The sequence below is a fragment of the Paroedura picta genome, chromosome 2 (genome assembly GCF_049243985.1).
Source record: "Paroedura picta isolate Pp20150507F chromosome 2, Ppicta_v3.0, whole genome shotgun sequence".
NCBI classification, from domain to species: Eukaryota; Metazoa; Chordata; class Lepidosauria; order Squamata; family Gekkonidae; genus Paroedura; species Paroedura picta.
Genome location: NC_135370.1, coordinates 118,005,467 through 118,022,317, shown reverse-complemented (window position 1 = coordinate 118,022,317; position 16,851 = coordinate 118,005,467). Strand labels below are relative to the sequence as shown.

At 43.3% G+C, this 16,851-nt stretch overlaps 1 protein-coding gene across 10 annotated transcripts in view; it reads left to right on the top strand.

Annotated features, from left to right (window-relative positions):
- Positions 1-16,851, top strand: part of LRRC4C (leucine rich repeat containing 4C) — a 1,070,267-nt gene that overhangs the window by 572,273 nt on the left and 481,143 nt on the right. The gene's annotated exons all lie outside the window — the stretch shown is intronic.

The following is a 16,851-nucleotide window of genomic DNA, read 5'->3' as shown; positions in this document are numbered from 1 at the left end:
ACACACACACACACACACACACACACACACACACACACACACAACTTGTAAAAGATTGGATAGAGAAAGGAAGAGTATAAAAATATTTAATGGGTGAAATGACTGAACGAAAGAGGGAAAGAATGAAATCAATAAACTACAGGCAGTAATATTGTTATCGTCATCACTATTTTATTACCAGAAAAGGCAAAAGCATAAAACAAAGCAGGGGATAATGCAAATGCAGAACAGAGTCTCATGTAAATCAAATATGTATTCTGCTTCTCCTTTCTTTTTACATTGCTTAGAAGGAGATGCTTACTGTGATGTGAGATAAACATGCTTAAAGTTTATTTTGTGCCAAGGCTCACAGGGACTTAGCACCTGAAAATGGTTTTGGTTTTCAATTGTAAAATTTGTAAAAAGAAAAAGAAGAATGCTTTTGACTATCTGTAGAGTGTTTTGACCACTTATAGAATAAAACATTTAATCCATACCTGAGCATAGGTGAAAAGGTTTCCTTGCTGTCTAATAACCATATAGATCACATGCTTGGTTCTTTCCACAAAGAGAACATGTATATCCCCCCCCCCCCCATGGAGAGTACATCCTTGAACCAGGTCAAAAATAAATCTATCTTGATTCAGATGGAAAGGGGTACAGTGGAGTGAAATCAGAAGGATTCATAGCCCTGAATAGTAAACTTAGCTGTGCTTTCATAGGCTCATTATGCACGGAGTGGAAAGTCTGCATTCGGGGTGGAATGGTGGCGGCTAAAATCACCAATTATGCACGCTGCAGGCGGCAACCGGGTGCAGAGTCAACTTATGCCGCCGAAAAAGCCACATTAGCGAGATGCGGAAGAAAGTGGAGCTTCCTGGGACCTGGGTGCAACCAGAAGCAGTTCCGGAGTATCTGCGTGCATAATCGGATACTCTGGGTTTTGCCGCCGTTATGTTCTGTCCCGTGCATAATCGGTTTGCTTCGCTTCTTCCTCCTCCTCGTTCTCCATGCCACCGTTTCAGTGGCCGTGCATAATAGGTCATAATGGTGCAGGGAAGCTCACTGCCTTCCACCAGCAACACCCTTAGTGCTGGTGAGGGAGGGAGAAATGAGGTGTCTCTCACAAGTCCTAGCAGATCACCTACTTGTATATAATGTTATCTGTGCCAGTTAAACAATCACACTTTTCCATCTGGAATTGTGCATACTGAAAATGAAATAATATGCTGATATTCAGTATTTTCAAGTAAAGGTATATTTGCTCCCAACAATTGTTACAGTGATGACTGTCTTCTCCTGTACTGTCTAGTCCACCAATTCAGATCTTCCCAAATCTACTATCCAACCCCTGCCTGTGGAGGTGTTGCTCAAATAACCTACATGTGTAGAAACATGTGAGTTTCTACATTGTGCAAGGGGTTGGACTAGATGACCCTGGAGATCCCTTCCAATTCTATGATTCTATGATTCTTTCTTACTATGGAAATTGGAAAGTTTCCTGGAATGAAGTGTATCAAAATAGAATCTAGACTTTAAATCTTTATTTAGAAAAATGGATCAAGAAATGCAGGTGGTACTCAGAGAGCCTCAGGCTTTCAGGCACGCACACATACACCCAGGAAATAATAACTCTGTTGTTGTTGTTATGTGCGAAGTCGTGTCCGACCCATCGCGACCCCATGGACAATGATCCTCCAGGCCTTCCTGTCCTCTACCATTCCCCGGAGTCCATTTAAGTTTGCACCTACTGCTTCAGTGACTCCATCCATCCACCTCATTCTCTGTCGTCCCCTTCTTCTTTTGCCCTCGATCTCTCCCAGCATTAGGCTCTTCTCCAGGGAGTAATAATAACTCTAGACAATCTAATATTGAAGCAATAAAATGGAGATAAATTAAAACATACTAGTCTGTCCAATGTGGTGAGGGAATCATCAGGTCCAGGGTGGAAGGAAGAAGCAGGGCAGAGGGTCCAGTGTTCAAGCTAAAAGGGAGCAATAGATAGGAAGTTCAGGAGAATGGCTGCTGCTGCAAAGTTCTGGGATTGGGGAGTTTATAGCTATAGTGTAAAAAAATCCCAAGAATTACATGGAAAAACATAATCTACAACAAACTGATTCATAAATGAGTGCAGGGCTGGGTACGAAAGACAAGCAGTGGAAGCAGCAACGGCAGCTAAGCAGGACTGGTGCTGAGCCCCACATGCTGCATCACTGCCTCATCTGCCTCATCTGCTGCCCATTTTTTGTGCCCAGCCTCACACTTCTGATGGCAGGGTAGAATTGTCATGGTGGCAGTTTGCAAGGTCCAGTGCTGAGCTCCGCTCACTGTGCTACTGCCTGCCTTCCAAGTCTGACCCTCAACTCCTGATTGTGGGACTGCATGCAATGTGAGTGACAGAGGTGATGGTGCAGTGAGCAGGTTTCAGTGCCAGGCATGGCCAGCCACCACTTCCATTACTCATTTTCCACAGCCATAGGAGGAATGGTTGTGGGGGTGGCTGGTGAGGCCCACTGCGGAGTCCTGCTCGCTGTGCTCCTGCCACTACCCACCTTCCAAGGGCAGCAATGCACTCCTGACAGTGAAGCCAGCAATGTAAGACAGAAATGCAGCGAGCAGAGCTCAGTGCTGGATCTCACCAGCCGCTATCACCTGTCTTCCATCATCATCATCATCATCATCATCATCATCATCATCATCATCATCATCATCATCATCATCATCATCATCATCATCATCATATTTATTCCCCGCCACTCCCGAGGCCAGCTCGTGGTGGGTTACCAACGTCCAATAAAAAATCCCATTAAAAAAACTCATTAAAATGGACACAAAATCACACAGGAACAGACAACATAGCAAAATACCACCCCGCACCCATTGCTACCTCTGGAGGGAGAGGAAGGAGGCTTAATATAACACAGGTTGCTGCTGTGGGTATGCTCCCTGGGGCAGGACTAATGGACATCACATCCATAGTCATTTTCATTTTAGGGGGTGCACCACTGGATGTGTTTTCATATAAAAAATGCTGGAAGATTAACAGCAAGTGGACTCAAAAGCTGAGATAGTTATGTAGTAAAAAAAATGTAATTAATACTGACCAATTTATTCTAACAGCCAGGCAGGAAAATTCTGGAAAAATCAAAGGTGTTGAGGGACTAAATTGAACTGATTACTTGAACCATTCCTATCTGGTCTAGAGGTTGGACAAAGAACTGGGTGCAAACTGATTATCATATCCTGGGGATTATTGTGTCCTATCTGACAAACTGCACTTCAAAACATTATAAGATTGAGGGCCATTCCGCACGGGGATCCATGTTGCAAATTGGTTGCGAAACGAAAAATTGCCATTTTAAATAGTGGAATTGTGAATCCTATACATACCTGCCTTTGTAGTGGAATCCAGTTACGTTTCTATCGTTTCCCACAGGTTTCCGGTCTCAGCAAAAATCGCTAGCCAGGAAGCGATATTGCCGAGCTGTGTCCCGCCCCTGGCTGTCAAGCAGCCAATGGGCGGCCGTTATCATGCTCCCAAACAGCCCCTTTCCCTTTAAAGAAGGTTTAAAAAACACACACACACAATTTACGTTGATTCGTTGCAACGGAGAGACCCATCCAGCTAGCAGGTAGTGCTTGAGCTGCCGTTTCATCGTTGCCATGCTCCCCTGAGTGAAAAAAAAAATACCCCCTCCTCACGGGCGCGATTTCCAGCCAAAAATAGTGTGAAAAATAAAGGGAAAATAAACCAGCAAACGGGCCTCTGTGTTGCTTGTGCTTGGTGACTTTAAACAGAGGGACTGCAGCCGGGGAAGCCTCACTGGGTAAACGAAGGCTTGCCAGTGTGTTGATCTCCGCTTGCTCGGAGAAAAAAAAATGGCGATCGCTTCGCTGGAAGATCAGAGGAGAGAGCCAGGGGGAGGGACTTTGCAGAAACCGCAACAATGGTAATGCACAGAACTTTTCTGCTAGTGTTGCAGATTTGTTGCAGGAGTGTAGCACTTTCCGGAGGGTGAATCCACTTTTTGGGATTTCCCTGAAAGCGCTACAACGAAGTGCCTTTTGCGGATCGGTTTCAGGAGTGTTGCAGATTGTCAACGATGTTGTGCATAATGGCAAAACTGTAGCGATTTCAATTTGTAACCATTGTGCTATTTTGGACGAGTGCGGAATGGCCCTGAGTCCCTCCCATAGGGGCCCCTGTAAAGGCTTTGGCCTTGGTCAGCTGGGCACCTCTTCCAAGGATGGTGGTGGACTAAGGATAGGTGTGGCCTGGTGTCATCGGCTCTGTGAAACAGTTTAATTTAGACAATCTGGCATGAGGATTGTTGTTGTTTTATGGTGTTTTATCACTTTTACTGTAAACCACCATGAGCCAGCTGCATCCAGTAGTGGTGGTAAACAAATACAAGTATAAATAAATATAAATAAATATAAACAGATAATTTACTGTGTTTTAAGTTAAATGGGTATCTTGGCCCTTCCCACAATTTTTAGGCTGAGCCAGCAGCATAATTTTATACAGTGAGAGGGTGGGACAGCCATAATCCATTGGAGCTGCTCAATCAAAAAGGGAAGGGGAAATGGAGGGGAAATCTTTCCTCTGAGGGAAGGAAGTTGACGTCATCAAAACTTCTGATAGGGATAACTGCCAACTAGATCCCTCTAAGTATTAAAGATGTGTTATCAAAGCAAATTACTGAAATATTTGAGTTGAAAGGGACTGGTTCTGTTACCTCCCATGCTTCCCTTTTATTTGTTTTTATTTAAATTTTTATACCGCCACTCCTAAATGGCTCGTAGTCTTCCATGCCCTGGCCCCAACCAGAAGCCTGGCAGAAGAGCTCCATTTTTCAGGCCCTGTGGAACTGAGAAGATTCCAACATACCCACAGTTCTCCCAAGAGCTCATTATACCAGGTGGTGGGGCCAGGAATTAAAAGGCCCTGACCCTGGTTGAGGCCAGGTGAACTTCCCTTGGGCCGGGAACCTCCAACAAATTCATGCCCATGGTGCAAAGCCCTGCGGGGGGCAGAAAGAGATAGGCAGTCCTGCAGATATGAGGTGCCCAGACCACAGAGGGCCTTAAAGGTTAATACCAAAACCTTGAACTTCATCCAGGCTGCAACTGGTAGCCCATGCAGCTGTCTCAGCACATGCTAGATGTGGGACCTCTGAGATATTCCTGTAAGGACCCTAGCATCTGCATTTTGCACCAGCTGCAAGTTCTGGGTCAAGGACAGGGGTAGGCCCATGTAGGGTGAGTTAAAGAAATCTAATCTGGAGGTCTAGTAGCTTCACCTGGTGCAGATGAAAGAATGTCATGTGTGCTACTCCTGTGAACTGGGCCTCCATAGACAGTTCCTGTTGAGGGGTGCAATCTTAAATTGCAGCCCAGCCAAGGTGGGTAGGTGTGCTTACAAATCTGCCATTTTTCTGCCCAGCCACAGGCTTAAAAACCAATGGCTTCCAACTGAATATATAACAGAACAGGTTGAGTTCTATTCATGGCACAGCTCTTTAGAATAATGTCTGCTTCTCCCCCCTTTCTTGCATTAAGTAATACACCTTGCAGCTGGCTCTCCTCTTGTCAGATGGCTTGAAGATTTCTGTGGTTTAAAGTAATTTTTCCAGTGTGGCATTGGCATTAAATGCTTTTTCCCACCCGCACTCTTTAAAAAACAATGATTACATGCACATAATTTACATGGTGTTGTACACATTTCAGCAGAAAATTGTAAGCCTTTATCTTTTGACAGCAAAAGGGAATTACTGCCCATTTAAATAAACTCTGTTTTGTCCAAATATATGATTCATGCTTGAGATTACTGATATCTTTTGATGGTTTTCTTTAAATGTGAGCAAAGCTGCATGAAAAACATGACAACTCACTCTCCCCCAAATAACTATATTTTTTTAAAAAGATAGAATATGTTAAATATGCTTGATTCCCCTTTCCAACATGGTGGATAAGAGTTGTGGCTTGGTGGTAGAAGGTTCCAGGTTTGATTGCTGACAGATCCAGGTAAAGGGTTTTAGGTAGCAGAAGCTGCCCCTTTCTTGAAGCCAGATGAGGAAAATTTGATCAGTTTGCATGTATGGATTTTTTCTTGTTTAAATACCTGTGAGATTTACATATTCCCTTGCCAGTTTTCAACATCATTCTCTGACATGTAAGGTTTTAGCAGTGCCATGGTACTGCTTACATAGACATAACTTTTAGTAACAGCTTTTTTTGTTTTTCTATTCTTTGCAAATATATATATTCTCATTAATTCTACTCTTATTCTTTTCCAGGAACAATTTATTCTCCAGGGTGTACCTAAACATTGTCAGACTTTGGTTTTGTAAAACTGTCATCATTAACATGGCTGTGCCATTTTGTTTACTATCTGAAATATCAACTATAAAAACCAAATTAAAAGAATTTCAACTATACTAACAGTTTTATCCTAAACAGAGTTATACCAGTTGATGTAAAGTGATCTCAGCAAACTTAAAAAAGTATAGCTTTGCTTAGGATGGAAGAATATATGATGTGTTTTGCAGTTAAGAAGCTACAGAAATCTACACGTATGATCATGGGACAGGGGAAAGTTTCACATTTGTACATTGTACAAAAGAGTGTAATGCTGATTAGAGGATCAAACAATTGATAAACATGCTATTATTTTTTAAGGGGACAAGTGGCAGCAATTTCTAGATTGCTGGAAGATATCTATCTACCCATCAAGTGATTCCTCAAAAGTGAAAACTTACACCCCAGATCTAGCTTGCAAATAGTAGATGTTCCAAGGAAAATGCCTGAAGGAGAGGGGGAAGAAGCAAAAAAGAAAAAAAGAAACAAGGCCAGGGTCACAAGTAACAACAAAACCTACTTTAAATTATACCTGTTGAATTTATAGGCTTCAAATTCCCAGTTCCTAAGACCTTCACACAGGAGAAACTTGAGAACAAGGATATGTAGATTTTGGTTCCTCAGAGCTGACTGAAATTCAAGCAGAATTAAACTTGTTCAGCCTCTTATTCCACCATGCTGACTCCACTGTTCTGTGAAGGGGGGAATCTATTAGCACTATCCTTAGCATCCACTCAGCACTACTTTCTTCTAACCTTGTAAAACACGTTTCATGACACTGTATATCTGGAACACATGCATTTCCATGCAAGTGCAGAGTGTTGATACTCAGATAACACTTGTACTACCAACTGCACTTACCTTATTATGAGGGCCATTTATCTTGCAGTGCTCTCTCTCTCTCTCTCTCTCTCTCTCTGGGGGGAGGGCATATGTGTTTGTACATGGACCAAAAAAAAATCTCAATAGGTTTAAGGTGATGAAACCCAATTTCTATTTCAATGATTATAATAATTTGATTTCATTATTGTGAGGAATGATGATGCATTTGTAAATGTGACTAAGGCATAGGAGTAAGGTGACCAGATTGTCCCACTTTTGGAGGGACATCTGGGGGGGGGGGTGTATGTATATATATATATACTATTTTTTGCATTTTTGTTGCTCCATATAGACCAACTTTTTAATCAAGAACCCCCCGCGGTCAATGGTGTTAAAATCTGGTCACCTTACATAGGAGGCCAGGCTCCAAAAGGGCAAATTAGATATGTTTATTTATTATTTGTGTTTAGTGACAGATGTTGTTTGGATGTACTGCAGCAACACAGCTTCACAGGTTTGGGCTGATGCAAATCTTTGCTTTTTCAGATAAACATTGTAACAAGTAGTCTTCGATACAAGATAACACCAAATCCTTCAGAGCTTAAAAGTATTTTCACACATAATTGGCAACTGTTTCAGTTTACTAGCATATGACAATTCAAATTTGAGTAGTTTCTCATATTAGATAGACCCCACAGTCACAGGAATTGGGGGCAGGGGTTGAGTCTGCTTCCCTCAGAAGTCAGAATCACAGTTTTTTAATGATCACTTTCAATAAACATAATGAAATAAACAGATTCCTCTATTTGAGCCTGACCCACTGAGCCCCTTTCTCTTGAAGAACTGGTGTTTTTAGTTTCCTCTTAAAATTCTCCCTCCTACCCAGAACTCCACAATTTTCCGCTCCTGACTGGATGTTGCTAACTTTCTAGACATTCAAAACTTGATGACAGAAAATTGGTGCAAAGCTCAAAAGAAGTGCAGAGCAGCCAACTGTCACAGCAACTTACAAGAAAAACCCAAGAAAAATACCACACACACAAAAATATCCACACACACACACAAAAATCACAATTTTAAAAACTGGCATTAAAAATCCAGTGTAGAATCATAGAATCATAGAGTTGGAAGGAGCCATACAGGCCATCTAGTCCAACCCCCTGCTCAACGCAGGATCAGCCCTAAGCATCCTAAAGCATCCAAGAAAATTGTGTATCCAACCTTTGCTTGAAGACTGCCAGTGAGGGGGAGCTCACCACCTCCCTAGGCAGCCTATTTCACTGCTGAACTACTCTGAAGGTGAAATTTTTTTTCCTGATATCTATCCTATATTGTTGTACTTGTAGTTTAAACCCATTACTGTGTATCCTGTCCTCTGCAGCCAATGGGAATAGCATCCTGCCCTCCTCCAAATGATAACCTTTCAAATACTTAAAGAGGTCTATCATGTCCCCTCTCAACCTCCTTTTATCCAGGCTGAACATTCCCAAGTCCCACCACCTATCTTCATAGGGCTTGGTCCCTTGGCCCCAGATCATCCTTGTCACTCTCCTCTGTACCCTTACAATTTTATCTACGTCCTTCTTGAAGAGAGGCCTCCAGAACTGCACACAGTACTCCAGGTGTGGTCTGACCAGTGCCATATACAATGGGACTATGACATCTTGTGATTTTGATGTGATGCCCCTGTTGATACAGCCCAAAATGGCATTCACCTTTTTTACCGTTGCATCACACTGCCTGCTCATGTTTACTTTTCAATCCACAAGCACCCCAAGGTCTCGTTCACACACTGTGTTACCTAGAAGCATATCCCCCATCCAGTAGGCATGCTTTTCATTTTTTTTACCCAGATGCAGAACTTTACACTTATCATGTGTACATCATGGAGAACCTTATCAAAAGCAAGTATAAGTGTAAGTATAGCTTGAAATATTTTACAGTTTTAAAAGTGATTGATAAGCCAAGCTAGAGCAGGATATAAAGCAATTTAAAAGATCTAAAATTTAGGCCAGTTTCCCAAATAGACAGAAAGTGTGTGGCAAGACTCAGATCAATTGATATGAAATCTGTTACCTCCAACACTTAAACTATTGTGAGAGTTGGCTTCGTGGTACAAACATGACTTCAGAAAAACTTAGGGCCATTCCGCATGACTTAAATGTAGCCAAAGTCTTACCTTTTGTAAACACTATTAATTTAACGTTCCGCATGACGTCGTAAGCAAACCGCAAAACTCCCACCAAACTCCTGCAACAATCGGAATTTTATAGCATTTAGGGGGGAATCCAGAAAAGTGGATTTCCCCTGAAAAAAACACTACACTTCTGAGCACAAGTTGCAACACATCAGCGAAAGATATGCACATTCTCAAAATAGCCATAGAAAGAATGTCCCTCCCTCACTCTCACCCCCGAGCTTCCGGAGACGCGATCACCATTTTTTCCCCCTTAGACTGGCAAAAGCAATGAACGAGCGAGGCTTCTCTGGCTAATGTCTTTCCACAGAAGTGCTTAACAGTAAAACAAAGCTCCCTACTGCAAGTTTCGAGGCACAATACAGCCCTCTGTTTGACACTGCCCATAATTTCAGCCACAAATCACGTCCATTGAGGGGGGGGATTTTTTTTTTTTACTTGAAGACCATGGAAATGATTAAGCGCCAGCTCCTACACCAGCAAACTAGGTTTTTCTGAGACAATGATTGAACAAATATTCGTTGCGACTGGTGTGTTTGGGTTTTTAAAAAACAGTTTTTAAAAGGAAAGGGCCTTTTTGGAAGCATGAACATTGGCTGTTCTGTTTGATTGACGGCCATGAGTGGGAAGAAGCGCATAAAAATATTGCTTTCTTTGTTGCGATTCCAGCGAGACTGGAAACCTGCGGGGAATGAATAGACCGTTACTGGGACTTCAATATTCCACTAGAATTAATGGTATGTGGAATGACGAAATTCCACTATTAAATATAGCGTTTCTGCATACTGAAAAAATTTAGCAACATTGTTCCTTGTGCGGAAAGGCCCTTAGGTTTTCCGAAGCAGGAACCCCACTCCATTCCTCTTTACCTGACTACTCAGCATTGAACAGTAATGAGTTTGAAATCATGTTAAGTGCCATGGAAATTCTATCTATAACATATGGTTTGTGATGGCCTATTAACACATTCAAGTGATTTGCTGATATTGAAGTCATCCAATTATGAACATATGCATCCACATGACTTCGAGAGCATTTCATGAGCAACAATCCATCTATGCGCATTTTGTGTGGGGAGGAGACACAAAATACCTAATGTATATAATTGGTTCTTGTGCAGTTCACATAAGACTGATATTTGAATTGTATGATTTATTGAATAGTGCTCATAACATTAAAACTGTTATTTATTCCAGTCCTTAATTGATTAGAAGAAGAGTTGGTTCTTATATGCCACTTTTCTCTACCCAAAGGAGTCTCAAAGAGGCTTACAATCACAGCACAATGGTTAGCTTGGGCTTAAAAACAAAGAGCATGGTCACCTAGCTGTTCGGGGAGAGGGCTGCTTCATCACACTCGCCCCTCTTTCCCCGTTCATTCTTTACAGCCAGAAAACACAAACAGGACTGTGTTTTGCCTGCCCAATCCCAAAAAGACCATGGATGCTTAAGGGAACATTTTAGCCAGTTTGGTGTAGTGGTTAGGAGTTCGGACTTCTAATCTGGCATGCCGAGTTCGATTCTGCACTCCCCCACATGCAACCAGCTGGGTGACCTTGGGCTCGCCATGGCACTGATAAAACTGTTCTGACCGGGCAGTGATATCAGGGCTCTCTCAGCTTCACCCACCCCACAGGGTGTCTGTTGTGGGGAGAGGAATGGGAAGGCGAATGTAAGCCGCTTTGAGCCTCCTTTGGGTAGGGAAAAGTGGCATATAAAAACCGACTCTTCTTCTTCTTCTTCCTCTTCCTCTTCTTCTTCTTCTTCTTCAATTTTAACTCAGGCAAATTTGCTTTGCGGTTCTGTAGCAACATGGAGCATGCCATGTTTTAAGAATAATAATAAATTCTCGAGCAGGAAATGGAGAGGGGAGAGTGGGTGCGAGGGTGGGCAAAATGCTGCACAGACTGTCACACATTTCTTCCTCCATGGAGACTTGCCCCTGGTTTCTCCTTGAAGTGAAGTGCAATACTAGGTGGCAAATCCAGTTTTGGTGATTTCCCTCACAGCGAGGTAAATCTGGCTAAACCTCGAGCCAATCCCTGGACAGCCTCGAGTTGCTGATGATGTCATTTGGAAGCAGCACTAAAACCCACTAGCAACCAGAGGCTGTCCAGGGGCAGATTCCTTGTGTGGAATTGGTCTCATTGTATGACCAATTTAAATGTTCAGTCAATATTCTCAAATAAGGACTCTATCCTACCCTGACTATACATGTTTTGGCCAAATGGCCTTCTTCAGTGGTCAAACATACAAATTATACATTACACAATGGATCCATACTTTAAACCAATCAACAGTAATTTCAAATTGTTTTGGTACCTATCTGTTCATTTATGTGCGTGCATGTGTAGCTGCATCTCTGTGTGTTTTAAAGTGGCAGAGGGGTTCAAGAAATTGGTTTCCATGACTTGAAATGAAGCTTCTGAACTTCAGCACAAAAACTGTTCCCCATCATCCATAGCTGATTCTGCTTTGGATTAATTGTGATAATTTTTCTAGTGTCTATCTGTCCTATGACCTGGTTATTAGGTTTTTAATTATCTTTCTCCCTGACTTTTCAATGCTATCTACTACTGCAGAATAAATTGAAATGAATGGGACAGAATGCTAAAGCATTTTGAAGATCAGGACACAAATCTTAGCATGGCTTCATTCAAAGGAAATTGATGTCATTCCTGTTATTGCAGAGAAGTATGAGGCACACATCTGTTTGTCCTTTAGATACAGACTGGGATAGTCTATGTTTAATATTTAACACTGACCTCTTTCTTAAAGAAATGGTGAACAACTCATACATCTTTTAAATTGTATATTCTATGGCAATTTCTGCTTCATAGCTATTTTTGCAGCAACTCTGTTTAGCAAAATGAATCTGTCTTGACTCTTTGTCCCTGACTGACAGCTTTTCCATCACATTTTACATGATCCTCATTGGAAAGTAAGCCAGAGGAAGTTGAGGCTAGGGATGTGCACCAGGGAAAAAATGTTATTATTTGTATTTTGTGATCAGGTTCCATATCAGTATTCTCTAGTATTCAAGTCTCCCCATGCCATTGGGAAATTCTGTTTCTGAAAATGTATTTTGTCTCCATTATATCCTACTAGAGGCAAAGTCTATCATACCCAGGAATACAATGGGTGTTAGGATGCACACCTGTGCTGTGGCCTTCCTGGGAGCTGGTTACATGGCAAAAGTTCCAACCCACCCTTAGACTCTTGAGGCCCTGTCTATAAACCTTAAGGAACATTCCTGACCTAGGGGTCACTAACCTCTAGCTGTGGCCTGGAAATCTCCTGGCATTGGACTATAGAGATCAACTTCCCAGAGGGGAAAGGCTGTTTTGGAGGAAGGACTCTACAATGGCAATCAGGGTGCAGCTCCCGCCCTCCCTACCTGGACTCTAGCCTCTTTGCTCTCAGACTTGCCTCAGTGCCTGCAGCCAGCAGCAGGTAAGGGGAGAGGGCCTTGGACAAAGGGTCATGGTGGAGGGCCTGCTAACGAGGGCCTCCTGGCCTGCTGACTACTTGCTAAAGAGTTCTGCCCGGGCCTGCTAACGAGCTAGCCAGCCCCCACCCTCCCCACTTGGTCTGGCTGCGAGCTGCAGCCCAAAGCCACCTTAAGCTGCTTGGCCAGGGGCCAGGGTAGGGGACCCTTTCAAGGCCCATTCTTAGGAATGGGCTTTGAAGCTAGTTATCAAATAATTCATAAACTTGTCACAGTTGTTTCTTTCAATTGATAGCAAAATCTGCTTAAACTGAAAACCTTTCAGTCATTACGTTCAGTTCAATATTAGAGTAAATCAAAAACAATTGCATGTTACAATTAACCATAAAATCACTTCTCCATGTAGGAAATACATGAGTGTCTCCTTCCTTGGATTACTCTCAGAAGCCACTAGCTAGAAGTTCTATATTTAAAGGAAAAGAATCCCATAACAGTCCCACCCACACCAGCATTGTCTTCCCTGCTGCAATTGCCTGTGATGACTATCCCAAAGCATTCCTCCCTTTTCAGATTGCAAATTGCAAACCTCACATGACTTTTTCACAAGTACACATTCCCAGGACAGAGGGTTTTTTGACTGCTTAGCTATCATCCCAGAAGGATGGCAGGGGGGCATTTCTGAGCCTCCCACAGCACCCTTCCAGTTGGCACACAGAGGCTGCATCAGGAGGTGGATTACTCCACCACCATCCCCTGCCCTCCAAGTTGAAAGATGCCAAAAGGCCAGGGCAACTTACTGGTAGCAGGGCAGCCCCTCTTCTACCCATTAAATGTCTGTCACTGGCCAGAAGTTAGAGGAGGAGAGAAGATCCTTCATTAGGTTTTTGTGGCTGAGGCCAATTACTTACTCATCAATAAACATTCCCAGGGTGGAAGCTTTTCCTGGCTGTGTGCCTACAATTTGACCTGATTGGCCCTCATTGACAGACTGCAGTTTATACTGATTGGCCCTCACTCACGATTAAACTTTCCCAGGGTAGAGGCTTTACTGGCTCGTTCATGCAATTTGACTCTTTGGTCCTCATTGGCAGAGTGCTCTCTCCCTATTGGCAGCATACCCCAAGGGAGGCTTAATCAGGTAGGAAGTATGTTGGCGGCACAAAAGTTCAATTTTTTAAAATATTTAATGATTATGATGATAGTGATGGGGTGGAATCCTGTTTTCGGAAGCTTTTGCCACCACAAATGTAACTCCATTTCATGTGCTAGCATTTGCTTAGGCTTTTATTATGTGTGTGTGTGTGTAGGGGGGGCGGTGAGTTCACAGATGGTTCAGGAGATGTGGGGTACAAAACTGGTATCTGTCACCCCTGCCATTCCAATGGGAGAGGCAGGCTGTAAATCTGTCAGTCTTGGAGTCCAGGCTGGATGAAATGTCTGGTGCCTAGTTTCATTTCACTGTGAGAAGAGTTGGAAATGGGTGTCAACTGGAGTTTTTGTGCCCAAAGTTGACCAAAATCAGAGGGCGAAAAAGGGGGGATCAGCTCATATAGAGGGGCTTGGTTAGATGTGCCTTAGCAAGAAATTGGAAATGTCCTGCTTTACGTTTTCCTAAATAAAGAGATTTTCTTCAACAAATGTTGCTTATTGAGATTATTGGCTGGAACCTCACACTGGCATGAATTCTGGGCCAATGTGGCAAGGCAAACACAATCTATTTCTCACTGTACTCCAAGACAAGACAACTGAAGCAAAGAACTATTGCAATCCCAACAGAGCCATAGTTAAAACCACAGAAGCCCAGCAGGAACACAGGCCAATGTGGCAATCAGAACCAATATCAAACCAGATAATCCAAGTCAAAACATATAAAGTAAGGTGGACTGTTGGAACCCTAACAGAACCAATATCAAATCAGAGAAGATCAGCAGAATCACCGGTCAATGTGGTGACCACAGAGGAAACAGTGCCAGGTCAGAGAATCCTAGGTGTAAACTGCACAGAGCTTTTATTCCAATCCTAGGTCAATTCAGTCCCTGCCGTCTACACAGAATGCGAATTCCGTTTGGATTTTGGGCAATTTAAATTTTCCTTCTGCAGCAAGAAGGACTGATCCGGAGTGATCAATTGTGCAATATCTTAGAGTGCTTTTAAACCTCAATATTTTTCAAATCCAGATTGGGAAAGCAAGCTCTGTGGTAGAGAACCTCTGATAAGCCACACCTGGTCATGTGACAAGCTTGCCTTAAAGGAGAAGCCCCTAATTTCTCTCAACTTCTGTCAGTCCTAGATTTTTTCTCCCTTCTCTGCCTTTTTCGATCCTCTCCCCCCCCCCCCCCTCGAAGAAAATAAAGAGGCTGCCTGCCTGGCTCCTCTCCCCCCCTTCAAGAAAACAAAGAAAGAGGCTTGGCTCTCCCCCCCTTCTGAACTAACCTAACCATGTGCAGAAGACTTTCCTGTTTCAACGGGGAGGGGGGGAAGAGGAAGACCTGAGTTCAAATTGATCTGGATTCAACAGGATTGACAATGGAATAAACAAAGTAAGTGCAGACTGCCCTAGTCAACCGCCAGATCAGGCAAAACACTGACACAATGCTTGTACACACTAATGTTGTTTCTTCTTTAAATGCCTCAGCAAACGAGGGGGAAGAATTTGGGACACCCAAGTGCTATTTATCATTGGTCACAGGAGGAGTCCCAGGAACTGCAGCTTGTCCTTCATCACTTGTGCTCTTGTCCCCTCCTGTCACAGTAAAAAAATTTAAGTGTATGAGATTCATTTTAGATGCTTCTGTGTGTTCCACTTGTTTTAACTGGCATGCTCATTTATCTTTCTAACATATTTTTTCCATTAACATTGGTAATTTATTTCTTTAAAAATGGCAAGAACATTTTAAGCAACATATTTATTAATTTTCTGCAACTACCAAACTCAATGGACAGGTGTAACACACTTCATAGGGCTCAAGGAGGTAGCATTTCACCGTTGTGTCTGCCACCTCACATTCCCACTGGTACTGATGACATTTCCAATAGCCTCAATCACTATGAGCATCTCAGAAGTTGTTGTTTTGGGAGGGGGGAGAATTACAGGACCAGCAACTTTGCTTTCTCCCTCCTTTCTCTTTCCAGGAGGCAGTGGTCTTCTCTTGGTTTGCAAAATGATGTACCTGCCAAGAGAGCTAGTCTCTCAAGCAAACAAGCTGACTGACATGTTTCATATGGCACTCATATGTTCACCAATATGTACACCTGTCCCCTTATAGCCCCTACCCATATTCATACACTACTGGAACAATGTCAACATGTCCTGTGCCTTGGTCCAGAAATGTGGCCATTTTTCCTAGGCTCCATAAAAAGTTTAAGGTTCTCCATTGTCTGTGAGAGAGGCAGCCACTTATTGCCTTCACACTGTCTGACAAGAGACTTGTGAGATTTTGGAAGTTTTGGAGAAGATGCTGAAAATCAGCAGAATAAGAGCCGTTTTGTTTTGGGCTTTTTTGTATCTTAAGGGGCCCAGGAGTTGGCGGGCTGGTGCGGGTGTGGGGTGGGTTGGGGCGGCATGGTGTGCCGCAGGGCAGCACGGGACGGCTTGGGCGGGTCTCGGGAGTCAGCAGGGGCTGCGGGGCCGGCACAGCCATGGCTGGGGGCTCGAGCGGGGCACAGGAGTCGGCAGGGCCGGGGCGGAGGTGTGGTGGCGCGGCGCACCTCCAGATACCTGCCAGTGAACCTGAGGGTGTATCAGTCTGGCCATCTATCAACAGATAAAGCTGGGTGTCATATGTATACTGATGGCATCCCAGCTCATATGTCTAGAGCAGCTGTGCATGTAAATGTTAAATAACATTGGGGAGAGAATTGCCCCCTATGGCACCCCACATAGGAATGAACAATAATGCAACTGTTCTTCCCTGAGGGCTACCACTGTAAAGCTGATCCCCATAACCCTGTATCAGTGAGTGGCAAGTTAAGAACTGCTGTGAGAGCTAACAACACCAGCAGCACTGACCTGCTTCAGTCTTTGTAGATCTTAAAACAATACGTGA